This window comes from Sminthopsis crassicaudata, chromosome 4, assembly GCF_048593235.1.
Source record: "Sminthopsis crassicaudata isolate SCR6 chromosome 4, ASM4859323v1, whole genome shotgun sequence".
NCBI classification, from domain to species: Eukaryota; Metazoa; Chordata; class Mammalia; order Dasyuromorphia; family Dasyuridae; genus Sminthopsis; species Sminthopsis crassicaudata.
This window is the reverse complement of record NC_133620.1, coordinates 33,926,677-33,940,280: the sequence shown is the minus strand read 5'-3', so window position 1 is coordinate 33,940,280 and position 13,604 is coordinate 33,926,677. Positions and strand designations below refer to the sequence as shown.

Below are 13,604 nucleotides of genomic sequence, written 5' to 3'. Positions count from 1 at the left end.
TTCCAATTTCTTAAAGCCCTGTGGTCCTGTTGAGGTTGGAAAGAGACCCCAAAAGATTGAGGGTCACAGACCAGTGACACGAGGTATCTCAAAAGAATTTACAGGCTTGAACCCGTATCCAAGTCAAGGGGCAAAGTTTATTGTAATTGTAACACCAGTTGAAGAAGTCTAAAATTCTAAGAGAATTTAATAAAGAAACAGATGCAAGGAGACACATTTATTTAGTTCTTCACCTTATAGGTAACATGCTAATTTTATGGCCTAGCAGTAGAACCAAAGAGTGATCTCAAGACTCTGGTTATCACTGACCAACAGACAATAATGTTTGGGGACAGACAGATTCATAGAACAATAGGTTGGGGGTGGGAGACCTCACAGTCACAGATCCCAAAGCCAGAGGACTTTAAATCACCGGCAGATTATTAGAATAGAAGCCCCCTAAGATCAGAGGACTTTAAAATTATTGCTTCTCCCCTGTCTCCTCCTCTCAAGCAGTTAGTTTACACTCCAAATTCATTCGGGACAAAGGAGCGGAGATCTCATCTTCTGGAGCTGCTTCATGCTGATAAAGGGCTTAGAGCTGTCCTTGTCTAGTGGGGTCCAGACTGAGGAGGGGAGGCAAGATGGAGGCAGCAGCATTCAGAGGGCTGCTGAGTGGTATTCAGGGTGAATAGTTGGAAGTTCACAGCTTGGAATCTAGAGGAAATAAATCTACCAATAGGAATGTTAGTTCTCAGTAGGTTATGAAGAATCTTCAAAGATGATGGTAGTGGAGAAGCTTTAGGAGTGAGAATAATTTTGGAATGGATATCCTATAATTATTATGTGGGTAAGAGATCCTTTCTGGCAATAAAATTGGAGTCAGGTTAAAGTTATTCCCCTGGAGGGGTAGTTAGTAACAATGGGGTGACATCAGGGTGGGAATGTGATATTTGGGAAGGGGCCTTTGCAAATAATCCATCAGGTCCCCTATGTGGGCTGCCTTAGGGATGCTGAGGACACACCCAACAATCCTGAACGCCCCCCACTGCCCAGGGAGTCCTAGCCTAAGACAAGACCTTCTACTTAAACCTTCGAGTTGGAGTAGTCAGAATGACCTTATCTGGTCCTCCCAAATGGGAGATTCTTCATCCAATCCTCTAGTCTCCAGGAACAGTTTAGTAAGGACTCGCTTGAGGGTATGATTCATTTTCTTCACTTTTCCAGAAGACTGAGGCTGCCAGGCAGAGTGGAGATAATAAGTTATTGTAAGTGGGCTTATCATTAGCAAAAACCTCTTGAGCCCTTTCAGTCTTACAAGGGAAAGCTTTGACCTAATTGATAAAATGTCAACAAAAACCAAAAGCAGTGTGAAGGTCCCTGACAAATGTGTAAAACCTGCCAGTCCTCCCCAAATATGTACCCTTCCTCCAGATAGGCTTGGGAGGGGGAGGGGGGCGGTTAATAGGAGGGGGGGCGGTTAATAGGAGGGGGGGCGGTTTAACAGGAGGGGGGGCGGTTAATAGGAGGGGGGGCGGTTAACAGGAGAGGGGGCGGTTAACAGGAGAGGGGGCGGTTAACAGGAGAGGGGGGGTCAACAGCCCTTTCAGGGCGGACACAAACTGGGCAGCCTTGGCAGATTTGTTTAATTGTTTCTCCTAATTTATGAACAGTGAAAATAGGTTTCACAAGGCATGGGAGAGCATTTTTTTCCCAAGTGGGTAGCTTGGTGTAGACCAAAAATATGTTCCTACTGACTTGCCTCTGGGATTAGAAGCTGACCTGAGGGTATTTGAAACCACCCAGAAAGGAAAAGGGTGTATTTTTTTATTTTTAATTTTTTTAGCAAAGGACCTTTTCCTGGGAGATACATGAAGGGGTATAAGAGTCAAGGAGCTGGGGAATTAAGGGTGCCATGGTCAGGGGCAAGTGGGTAGCAGCACGGGCAGCTGAATCTGCAAGCCTGTTTCCCTTGGCCTGAAGTGAATATCCCTTCTGGTGTCCTTTACAAAATACAACTGAAACCTCTCTAGGCTGGTAGATAGCTTGCAATAGATATAGAATTTCCCTTGCATATTTAATAGAATTGTTAGCTGTCAAAAGTCCTCTTTCTTTCCATACAACCCCATGAGCATGCAAACTATGAAAATCATATTTGGAGCCTGCATAGATGCACAATCTCATTCCTTTCCCCGGTTCCAAAGCTCTAGTAAGGTCAACGAGTTCAGCTTTTTGGATGGGAGTTCCAGGAGGCAGTGGCTTGGCCTCCAAGTGGCCATTGAGGGTCACCACAGAATAACCTGCCTTCCCTTCCTCATTTTCAAGAAAACTGGACCCATCTGTAAGCTCTTCACCATCTGGGCTGACAAGAGGAATGTCCCTCAATCAGATGGGCTGGAGTAGACAGAATCTAAAGCTTCCTCACAATTATGAAGGATGTCACCCGACCGAGTGTTGTCAGGGAGCAGAGTCACGGGGTTAAGGATGGGACGCACCCCGAGAACCAGGTGTCTAGCAGGAGAGGCTCTCACTAAGGAGCCATTGATGCCTTTTGGCTTCCAAAATGCTCTGCACCTGGTGCAGGGTTAGAACCTCCAGTGGTTGGCGTAGGGTGAGTTTGGAGCCTTCCTCAGTTAGAAGGGCTATGGCAGTTAGCCCTAAGGCAGGAGGGTCACCCCCAAAACACCAAGTTTCTTTGAGAAGTAAGCAAGGGGTCTGGGATAGGGTCCTGGGAACTGAGTCAAGACCCCTAGGGCCTGGCCCAGCCTTCCATCAATGTACAGTGTAAAAGGCTTTAGGTAGGGCTAAGGTCAGGCAAGAGATTAGGTTAGCTTTTAGGGTCTTTAAAACTCAACCCGATCAGGGCCCCCATTTGAGGGGAATTGTGTCTTAAATAGAATTATAGAGGGGCTTGGCAATAACTAAAGTTAGTTATAAAATTTAGCCATGCTCAGGAAAGTACACAACAATTCAGGGAGTGTCTAATCAAACTGATAGGCTGTGTGGGCCTTTACACAAAGGATCTTCATAGGCCTGGGGGAGAGGGGGGCTGGAAGTTAGTTTCTATGGCTGCAGCCAGAGAAGCCTCTCGGGTGGGGCTGCAGATCAAAATATCACCTACATCCAGGATAGCCAGGGCCTGTCCAAATATGTGGGGCTGTCATGGAAGCCCTGAGCTACCTCCACGTTATGGACATGACTGCCCATTATATTTCCCTGGATTTGCCCCTTCAAGGGCAAAAAGAAATTGTGAATCTTTATATAATAGTATGCAAAAGAAAGCATCTTTAAGATCTAAGGTAGAAAACCATTGTGTTCCCTGGGATATTTGTACTAGGCTAATGGCTTCTACTGACCATTTACTCTGATTATAGAAATTTGCTATAAGAGGAAAAAGCAGGGACATGATTATAATAACATCAAAACAGGTCCATCCTACCTCTGGCTGAGAGCACATACATGACAGGATAAAGCACCCTTAAATATGTTTGACAGCCATCATGTAGTAATAATTCCACCTTACAGCCAGACTCAGGAATAATCAGGTGGGAAACAAGGAAACAGAGGGAAACTGAGTCAGAAGGATCCCACTTTAAGCAGAGGCTAAGGTTGTCCTCCCAACTCTTGCCCAGATAAGACATCCAGGAAGGCATTCCTCTTGAGTAATTTATGGCATTTCTCCTGAATGTTGGGTTACTGACTTAATGATCAGGCAATCAAATTTAAAACTCAAAAGATTATCAGTTATAGTCCCAAAAGATTTTATCTCTAATAGCAAATTCTACTAATCATAGCTTAAGGCTAGATATATTATTTTAAAAGTTTACCAGGACTTACACACAAAGGAAATTTTATTTAACATGTTACATATATATATATATATATATGAAAACATATATATGACCTATATATAACATATATATGTATATATGAATACATATATTTGTGTATATTAATACTTATAAATATTTACATATTTATAAGTTTAAACATCATATTATATATATATATTTAAATTTATCCTGATGTGAAGGATCAATCATTAAACAAGCTTATAGATTCTTAGTAAATTAATTCCTTGTTTAGAATGTATAAATCTTAAACAGGCTCAGTTCTCAGGACTGATGACTTTGGTCACCCTGCTGGTCACCTGGTGGACTGGCACGCTTACAAATTGAAGGGAATTGACAGAAACCCCAGGGAAGGTGCTGAACTTGCTGTTGCCCATTCCCCCCCCACTCTGTGAAGGGGGAAAGATATTGCACACTTCATACTTGAAGGTAAATGAACAAGGCTTTCACCTCATCCCTCTTGTTCCACACAGAGTAATTACCAATTTTAGGTTTAACATGATGACAATAACTCCCTGTAACTTATTTAATAATTTTAGAAGTTTTCTAAGTAATAGCCAAATAGTCTTAGCTGTAATTTCTATTCCCTTAAACAAATTGTCCTTTTCTTTTAGGGAAAAAACAAGACAATTCTTAAAACTGAGATAGAATAGATTTTTTAAATTGACAACTTTAGTTAATGGCATTCCCTAAATTCTGATTAAATGTTCTAGACAAACTGAATCGCCATTTGGTTATTTTCCAATTACGAAAATCATTTTTCTTTTGTGAGACAGGAAAAGGGTTAAGGCATCAGTTTTTACTGACAGGGCCGTCAGCAGTCTGACTCTAGATAACTCAAAAAGAGGTTGTTTGGGTAGACACGGTTTTTAAAGTAGTAGCAAACTGTTTTTCTGTTTTCCTAAAGTTCCCACACTCTTCTGTTAACACTATCAGTGCAAATAGATTATAATTTACACATCCCTTTATGGGCTTTCCAATTGGAGCTGCTTTAAAACTGCTTTTACTATCAAATCTCAGACAAATTTCCAAATTACTTTACACACACGTAGAAATCATTTATCTGATGCTTACATCTAAAAAACCCCCATAAAGTTATCAAATATGAAGCAATTACATCCAATAAAGCAGTTATCATTCATATAGCATGTTTTAAGCTAAGCACTTTTGCAATCATGTGATCTTCACAGCAACAACTATTATTTCTCCTTACAAATCAGAAAACTGAGCAGAGAAAAAATAATTTACCATAAATTACATAGCTAATACATATTCACAAATGAAACAGAGAATGGTGGTCTTACCAAATGCAGAAGGAGGGCAAGATAGGAGCCAAGGAAAGATTAGCAAAAAGTTGCTATTTACCTAGTTTGGTTTATTTTCTTTTTCTTTTCTTTTCTTAATTCCTGGAATTATCCCCAGTGTTTCAGGAATTTTTCTTGCAATCTTAAAATGACTAATTGCCAAACTTCCTAATCATTGCTTTCAAAAATTTGAGAATCTACTAAGATGTTATTTTAATTTTAATTAAGCTAACTTTTTTGTGTAGCCCCCAGCTTGACCAGAGCTGAAGTTCACAGAAAAAAGTTAGGCCTTTTAAGAAATTTTCTCAGCATCCTCACTACAGCATAGAGGTTTTTTCTTGCTGGTTGCATTTTAAATCTTTCCAGATAACAAAATCTAGTTCACAGAACAAACATGACACAGACATTCTGCATAGAGACACAGACACAGACAAATTGACATGAAAGAGGCCAAAAACCATTGAATTTTACCAAAAGCTATCCTATAGCACTTGGTCTCCTTGAGTCCCAGAGAAGATGAAAGGGTGGCAAAGGTTCCCTAGGAACTTTGCTGAAAATTGCAAGAATTTCCAAGTGTCCCCAGTCAAGGAAAACTTGCTCAGTGTGGAGCTCAAATGATCCAGACAAGCCTTCTCCCAGTGACTTGGGGTGTCCCACTATAGGATTGTGGGAGAAAAAATTGGGGGCTTACCTTGACAAGGAGGAAACAAGCCTGGAGAGGCCAGACTCTCCAAATGCCGAGATTGGGAAGGGACCTCAAAAGGTTAGGGGTCACATCTAGTGACACGAGGTATCTGAAAAGAATTTGCAGGCTTGACCTGTATCCAACTCAAGGGGCAAAGTTTATTGTAAATTGCAACTCCAATTAAAGCAATCTAAATTCCAAGCAAGGAGACACATTTATTTAGTTCTTCATGTTATAGATATGATTTTTTGGTCCAGTGGTAGAACCAAGGATTGGTCTCAAGAATTTGGTTATCACTGACCAGTAAACAATAATGTTTGTTGACAGAGTGGTAGAACAATAGGTTGGGGGTGGGGGACCTCAGGGTCACAGATTCCAAAGCCAGAGGACTTTAGAATCACTGGCAGATTGTTAGAATAGAAGCCCCCTAAGGTCAGGGGACCATAAAATTATTGCTGTGTCCCCTAGAAGTTATATTATATCAGTAAGACTTGAAAGGGCAATTTTATTCCACTTTAAGTTTTGGGGCTGTGTGTGTGTTTAAATTGGAATTCTGATTCTGAAATTGTATGGGATAATTACAATTAATTTGTTTGTGCTAAAATTGTAAACTTGTTTATTCTGGTATAAAATTTTAGAAATGTGTGCATTGCTATTGAAGTATCATTACTAGAAATTTAAATCTGTATTTGATTAGATTTTAACTTAAAAATTTTGGTTCTCTGTTAACTACATGTTTGTATTTCCTAATTAGAGGAAATACATTTAAGCCTATTATGTTGCTTGACAAATTGTATATTGGGCTGTGTTTTAACATTTTGTCAGCCCAGCTGGATATGTAATATAAATTTTGTGAAATTTTGTCCAAAGCTATTTAGAATATTAATCTTAAAGTTTTGTCTTTCTTTCTCCCTTTAACAAAGAGGTAGAGGCAGGAAGGTTTGGCATGTAACATAAGGATGTTTGTAATTGCAGAACAAATTATGTCTGTGTGTAAAATGTCTAGATATAGATTTAAAGGTATGAACTAAGTACATAAGCATTGTCTCTATCAGTGACTTACCACCTTGTTTCAAGTTCTGGCTCATAACATCTCTCACTTTCTTTTGATTTAGAACATAGTTGGTCATGACCTCCCTGACTTCTCAAGGAGGTAAGAACCCCAAAAAAGAAGGTGATCAAGCCTTCTCTGACTGCTCAAAAAAGAAGTGAAGACACCATAAAAAGAAGGTGGTCACACCCTCCCTGACTTCTCAGGAAGAGAGATGAAAACACTAAAGGAAATGGGAAATCAAATCAGATTAATGGGTTTCTAAAGGGGCTCATTCTTAAAAACAGGTTACATAAATCCATCAATATGGGAGGTATTACATAAAATTACATAAGTTGCCTAAGCACATAGCAATATAACACAGGCTAGAAGTGATGTGACAAATAACATGAATCAACATGAGGAATTATACATGTCTATGGCCTAAATATAGTCCAAAAGGAATCCATTGTTCATTAGTTCATGTGCCAGGAATCCAATAATTCCTGCAAGTTTTGAAGTCCTGCAATAGTCTCATCTTGTATTAGGGAATCCAATGATTCCTGATGGTTTTCAAGTCTTGCAACAGTCTTTATCAACAATTTTTTATCTCAAGGAATCCAATGAATCCTGCAGATTTTCAAGTCCTGCAACAGTCTTATCTTGTGTTATGGAATCCAATGATTCCTGTAGATTTTATTCTTAGGTCTTCTCCTTTGTTTTCAGATTTTTCTCTTTTTCTGTCTCTCTCTGATGGACAAGGCAAATACGGCTCATTGGTACCTATCTAATTCCTTTTCCATCTGTGGAAATACAAGCAAACCCTCTCCCCCAAGCAGTTAACCTATCTGGTCCCTTCCATTCACCACTATCTAAATCTCTCCTCATCATCTGGTAATTACATTGGAACTGTTTGCACTGGACACTTCCCTGTTGGTTTAAAAGACCTGTATTTTCCCCAAGTGTAATCCCTTTCTGCCATGTGATTACTTTTTGGCTGATAGATCATATCAGAGTCCTGACCTTCTAAAGACTTTCTAGGTGTAAACTAAGCTGCCATCATACCCCACCTGTCTTTTGTATGATATCTTGGGGCTAGGTCCTGCCTCTCATTTCCCTGGGTCAATCTACATTCTGAAGCCCAGTGGAAACCCTTGTGGCATTTTGGACATAGGTTTTAGGTTTTCTCTCACCCTGTCCTATCACTCTATATCTACACTGAGCTCTTAAAGGTCCAACTTTTCCACATTGAAAACATCGGTGATTTTCTCTAGAAGTCCCTTGCCAAGAGGGACCCTGTCTTCCCATGTTCTGTAGCATAGCGTCTTATGAGCTCCTCTAAAGGAGCATCTTTGTGTAGTCCCCATATAATTCTTTTGCAAACCTCATTGGCATTTTTCCTTAGCCAGATGTCTGGTCATTATTTCTGTAGCTGCATTTTCTCCAATAGTTCTTGATATAGCTGTTTGCAAACGTTTCACAAAATCTGCAAAAGGTTCATTGGGACCTTGCTCTATTTTTGTGAAGGCTTCTCCTCGATATTTTTGTCCAGGGAGGGAAACCCAAGCTTTTGTTGCAGCAGTGACGATCTGTTCATAAGCTATTGTGGGCTAATTAATTTGTTCTGAATTCTCTACATACTGACCTTCACCAACTAGTTGGTCAAAAGTGATTTGTACATTAACTCCTGTTTGCCTGTTGCATGTGGCTTGAATCCTACATAATTCATGAAACTCAGAAAGCCACAACAAGTTTTGTTCAGGTTCTAAACATGTCCTTGCTATAGATTTCTAGTCACTCGGGGTTAAGATTTCATAAGCCATATTATCTAGTAACATTTTAACATAAGATGATGTAGCCCCATAAAGAGTGCAAACTTTTTTTCAAATCCTTAATTTTTTCTAGATCAAAAGGAGTGTATCTTCTCCTTCTTTGGCCTGAAGAGTCAAGCTCTTCAATCACAGAGTATGCACTTATAAAATCAGATACATCCTGTCCTTCATTTTTTGCCTTAACCAATGCCTTTTCTAATCTTGTCATAGGCTGCTTTATAGGTGGTGCTGATTGTGTTACTACCTTTTCCCCTCCTCCTTCTCCCTCCACCCATGAAGGGTTAATTAAGGGAGGTAATTCAGGGGACTGGGAATGATCTAATTTCTCCTGAAGTGAAGCTTCACACTCAAAATTGTACTTAACTCCATTCTTATCTAATTTTTCATCCTTTTCACCTAATTTAGTTGGCACCTCCCCCTCATGCTCTTTCTTCTTTTTCCTTATTCTATAACTTATATAATCTCCTAAAGCCAGCTGTATTAAATTGTATGTATTAAGTGTGTCTTTGGAAATCAAGTCAGGTACATTTTTATTATAGTATTGACAAAGTTGCTCTCCCACTCTCCTCTAGATCCAATTCTTTTTCCATAGAGAACCAAGGAGATATGTACTGTACAGTTTCTAAAAGTTCAGTGATCTGCTCCCAAATAATAATCGAACTTTGGCTTTTCATAACCCTGACAATGCTCTCTACACATTTTCCTTGAAGAGAAACAGAAGGATGTTTTCTAAACATCTGTCCCATTTCAGCTGAAATTCTACTTTAGCTCTTTAACAAAGTTTCCTTGTTGTATTCTAATTTCTGGGTCATAGAGACTTTTCCACTGAATCAGGATCCTGTCTGTCCCACGTTCAGGCGCCAAAATGTAGTGTTTGCTTCTCTAAAATATATTGTTCTCTGGGAGCAGGTTTTTTTGGGAGCTTCTGAAGGCAGCCTTAGTTTCAGTTCAGTTCAATAATCCCAAATGCATCCAGGAGTTAAAGTCCAGATCCTTTGTTTTCTCCTTCCAAGTCTTATCTCTTTTCCTGGGCCCAGTTAGCTTTCTTAGAGCCCTATCTCTCTCCTTGATTCCAAGATCTCTCCAAATGTCTCCATCTAGCACAAAGGTGGAAGTTGGAATGAATCTTGACTCCTCCTCCCAGAGAGAGGCTTGTGGGTTTCTGTCTTGTGAATCTCTCGGAAGTCCAAGAGTGGGCCTGTCCTTTAGTGGGCTTGTGAACTTCTCAAAGGTGTGAATGTGTGAACTAGTGTATGAACTCCTTTAAAGGTGTGAACTAAGTACATAAGCGTTGTCTCTAAGTACATAAGCATCTATCAGTGACTTAGCACCTTGTTTCAAGTTCTGGCCCATTAACACATGTCCTCTGTTTTCAGCCCTTCGGAAGCAAGGATTCCTGATCCAGACAACACTTTTGGAGTTTGTCATTCCAAGTGATTGGGTGCTTTTTAAATCTTGGGAGGCTTGAAGTTAGAAGGACCTTATCAGATGTTATTGATAACCAAGACCATGGTCCTGAGGCTGAGAAGAGGTGGACTCTATATCAAGGCTAAAGGACCTGTAGAAGAACCTCAAGAATACACTGTCAAAGACAATTTATAACCTGTAAAAACTGACTTTGCAACAGGACAATTACCATTTTGCCAGCCCTGGGAAAAGAGTTTGTTTAGGCTTTATAGTTTCCAAACAAGGACTGGGTTTATTGATAATCTACAAGTTTGTCATATAAAAATGATTTTTAATGTTTATCTCATACCAGGGTGAATTTTTACTATAGAAAGAATCAAAGATGTTACATGAAATTTCTTATATATGTGAAGTTTATCAAATTTTGTTTTAATTGGCTCTATTGGGTCATCTTAAAGTTGTACCCATTATTTAAAGGGATTCTGAGAACAATAGTTTTCACCTTTGTCCCTTTTAACACGTTTAAGCTACAGACAATATGCAATGTAGAATTTTTCTATATATTGAGCATTTTAAAAGCAAAATGATTTGTGTAATGTTGAACTTAAAACCATCTACTTAGATATGAAAGGTAAGCTGTGCTTTCTAGGATGAATCTCTTACTGTTATCAATGTAAGGTTATAGTCAATACCTATTTAGAAGGTGATTTTTGAGAGATAAATTCACCTGAAGCTTTGATGAATGAGATTTGCTGTTTGAAATAAAATCTCTTGGGACTGTAGCTGATATTATTTGGAGTTTTAAATTCATCTGTGACTGACTGATGGATCATCAAGCCAGAGATCCACCATCTGACAGGAATATACCACAAGCTACTCAGAACGTGATCCTGAATTGTTACAGGTGGAAGTTAGTATCTGGGCAAGCATTGTGAGAATAACCTTGACCTCCACTGAAAGTGGGATCCTTCAGACTCAGTTTTCCGGTGGTGTTCTTTTGAATAAGAACCCACCTGATTATTTCTGAGTCTGGATTAAGGTGGACTTGTTAGTACATGATTAATTAAAAACTGGGACAATTACCTGAAGTAAAATTGAATTAAGGATGCTTTATCCTTTATTATATATATGCTCTCAGCCCAAGGCCTGAAGGACCAGTTTTGATGCTATTTAAATCAGGTTCCTGCTCTTTTTCTCTCTTATGGCAAATTTTTATAATCAGAGCAAATGGTCAGTAGAAGCTATGAGCACCATTCAAAAAATATGTGGTCATTATCATGTAAAGTGGGTATTTGGCCTAGTTGTGTCTCTGTTGCTAGGTGCATATGTTTAACAGCGCTGACTTTCTGTAGTAGGCCTCTTTATTTTCCCAAGGTTATCCACTCCAATTATGGGGGTGGGGCGTAACTAGTTGGGATGAGGGGCGGTCCTGTTACCTGAGCCCAAGAAGAAAACTCCAGTCAATCCGAAGGAGACGTCAGTGGAAGGCTATCCTCGCAACACGTGGCGGGGTCCTCCTATGTTCTCAATCTGTGTTATCTAAGTTGATTAGAATGAAGGGCAAGGATGGGAGGAAACTGTCTGGGTGATTTCATAGCTACTATTCCTGTGAGAAAAGACTACGTTTCCATGGGAAAATACCGACTATTGCCTTGGTAAAAGGGGTTCTCAGGGACGTTAGGACTGGCTCAGGCTCTGGTACAGACTTGGAATTCTCTTTGGCACCTCAGGATGATGCTGGTTAATGGGAGTTGGTTCTGAGTGGAGTTATTTTTATCACCGTCTGCCTGCCCTGCTTAATTCAGTTAATGACCTTTGTAGCTCAGGATCGTCTTAACAAGATGGTGATGGTTCTTCCAACAAGCAAGGATGCTAATATTGAAGGGATAGGAATGGATTTCTTTCACCGCTGTGGGATGGGGAGTTCCTCAGGGTGAGGATTAGATAGACCAACGGAGGGGCCGCTAGGTGGTGCAGTGGGTATAGCACCAGCCTTGAAGTCAGGAGGACCCGAGTTCAAATCTGGTCTCAGACACTTAACACTTCCTGGCTGAGTGACCCTGGGCAAGTCACTTAACCCCAGCCTCCGGGGGGAAAAAAAGAGACCAACGGTGTGAATGAATCTTACAAAATTATGAAGAAACCTCATAAAAATAAAGAGGTGGGACTGAATGGGAAAAGTTTGATTATTTCTTCAAGAGGAAACTATAAGTTAACCAAGTTGTAGGATCAGGTTTGTTTTCCCACGCCTTTCTTCCCAGAGGAACAATTTCCAAACTGCCCTAGTCCGCATCTACCCAGCCCATACCTTGAGAACACGTATCTCAGGGTCAGCACAAGACATGTCTTTGTTTAAATTCTAATTTATATATTTCCCTGTTTTTCCAACTAACAGTGTCAGATTGTTTTAATATATATATTTTTTTATATATATATTTTTATAACATATATATATTATATATAATATTTTATATAATTTTTAAAAAATAGCTTTTAGGCTTAGAAATTAAGGCCACATTTTTTCCCCCTGAGGCTGGGGTTAAGTGACTTGCCCAGGGTCACACAGCCAGGAAATGTCAAGTGTCTGAGGGTAGATTCGAACTCGGGTCCTCCTGACTTCAGGGCTGGTGCTCTCTCCACTGCGCCCCCTAGCTGCCCTGGTAAGGCCACATTCTCAGCCAACTAGGATGAGCCAGCAAGAGGGGGTGGGGGAGGTGCTAATATTGTATCAGGAGACATGTCTTGCTTATGGCGCTTATGCTCAGGCCTCACTTTCTGCTTCTGGTGAGAAAGGCGCACAACTTTTTCTTGACCCCGGGAGAGATCTCTGAAACGTGCCGGGCGGGCTCCGTACATTCATATCCCTCTCTCCATCCATCCCTCCACCTGTTTGATTTCATCAGCCGTGCGCAAGCTCCCTCTGCGGAGGCAGCCCCACGAGCACCGCCGCGATGTACGCTCCCCACAACTGTTAGAACCAGAGCATTCACCCTAAGAGGATCAGGGCGGGATCTGAATCCAGGCCTCAGGTTCCCGGCCGCTACATAAAGTGACAAAACGTTTTTCATCCGCTTCTCCTAGGACCCTCCCGACGACCCTTCCAAGTGGACGCTCCAGGCATTCTTCCCATTAGACAGGTGAAATGAGTGAGGGGCAGAAGACTCTCCCCAATCTAGCCTCTTCCCCCCAATAAGAGCCTGGAGGACCACTGGCTAAGGCCCCACTTTATCGCATTTGGACAAAGCGGGGAGTACTTTCCGCCCTTCCCAGGTACCCCAGCGCCGGCTCCTTGCCCACCCCTCTAGCTCCAGCACTCGCCTCCTCTCCTCAGCTGCCCCGCCCCCACCTGTTGTGGGGGAGGGGGCACGGGGCCTGGGAGAGCCCAAGAGTGACAGGAACACCGACTTCCCCTAGCCTCCTCCCCTAAGCCCCGCCCCATCCACGCGCACTTCGGCCAATCAGGGGCCGCGCTCCCTCGGTGACCTTTTCCGGGCCCCGCCAGGCTCCCGCCCCCTC

General features: G+C 41.2%; 1 long non-coding RNA gene across 1 annotated transcript; it reads right to left on the bottom strand.

Moving 5' to 3' along the window:
* Positions 1-333: 333 nt before the first annotated feature.
* Positions 334-5,899, bottom strand: LOC141540521 (uncharacterized). The gene is made up of 3 exons (XR_012481566.1): positions 5,826-5,899; positions 1,098-1,216; positions 334-696 (listed from the first exon to the last, which is right to left on the bottom strand). It is a non-coding gene; the product is annotated as an uncharacterized LOC141540521 (long non-coding RNA).
* Between the last annotated feature and the right edge of the window lie 7,705 nt (positions 5,900-13,604).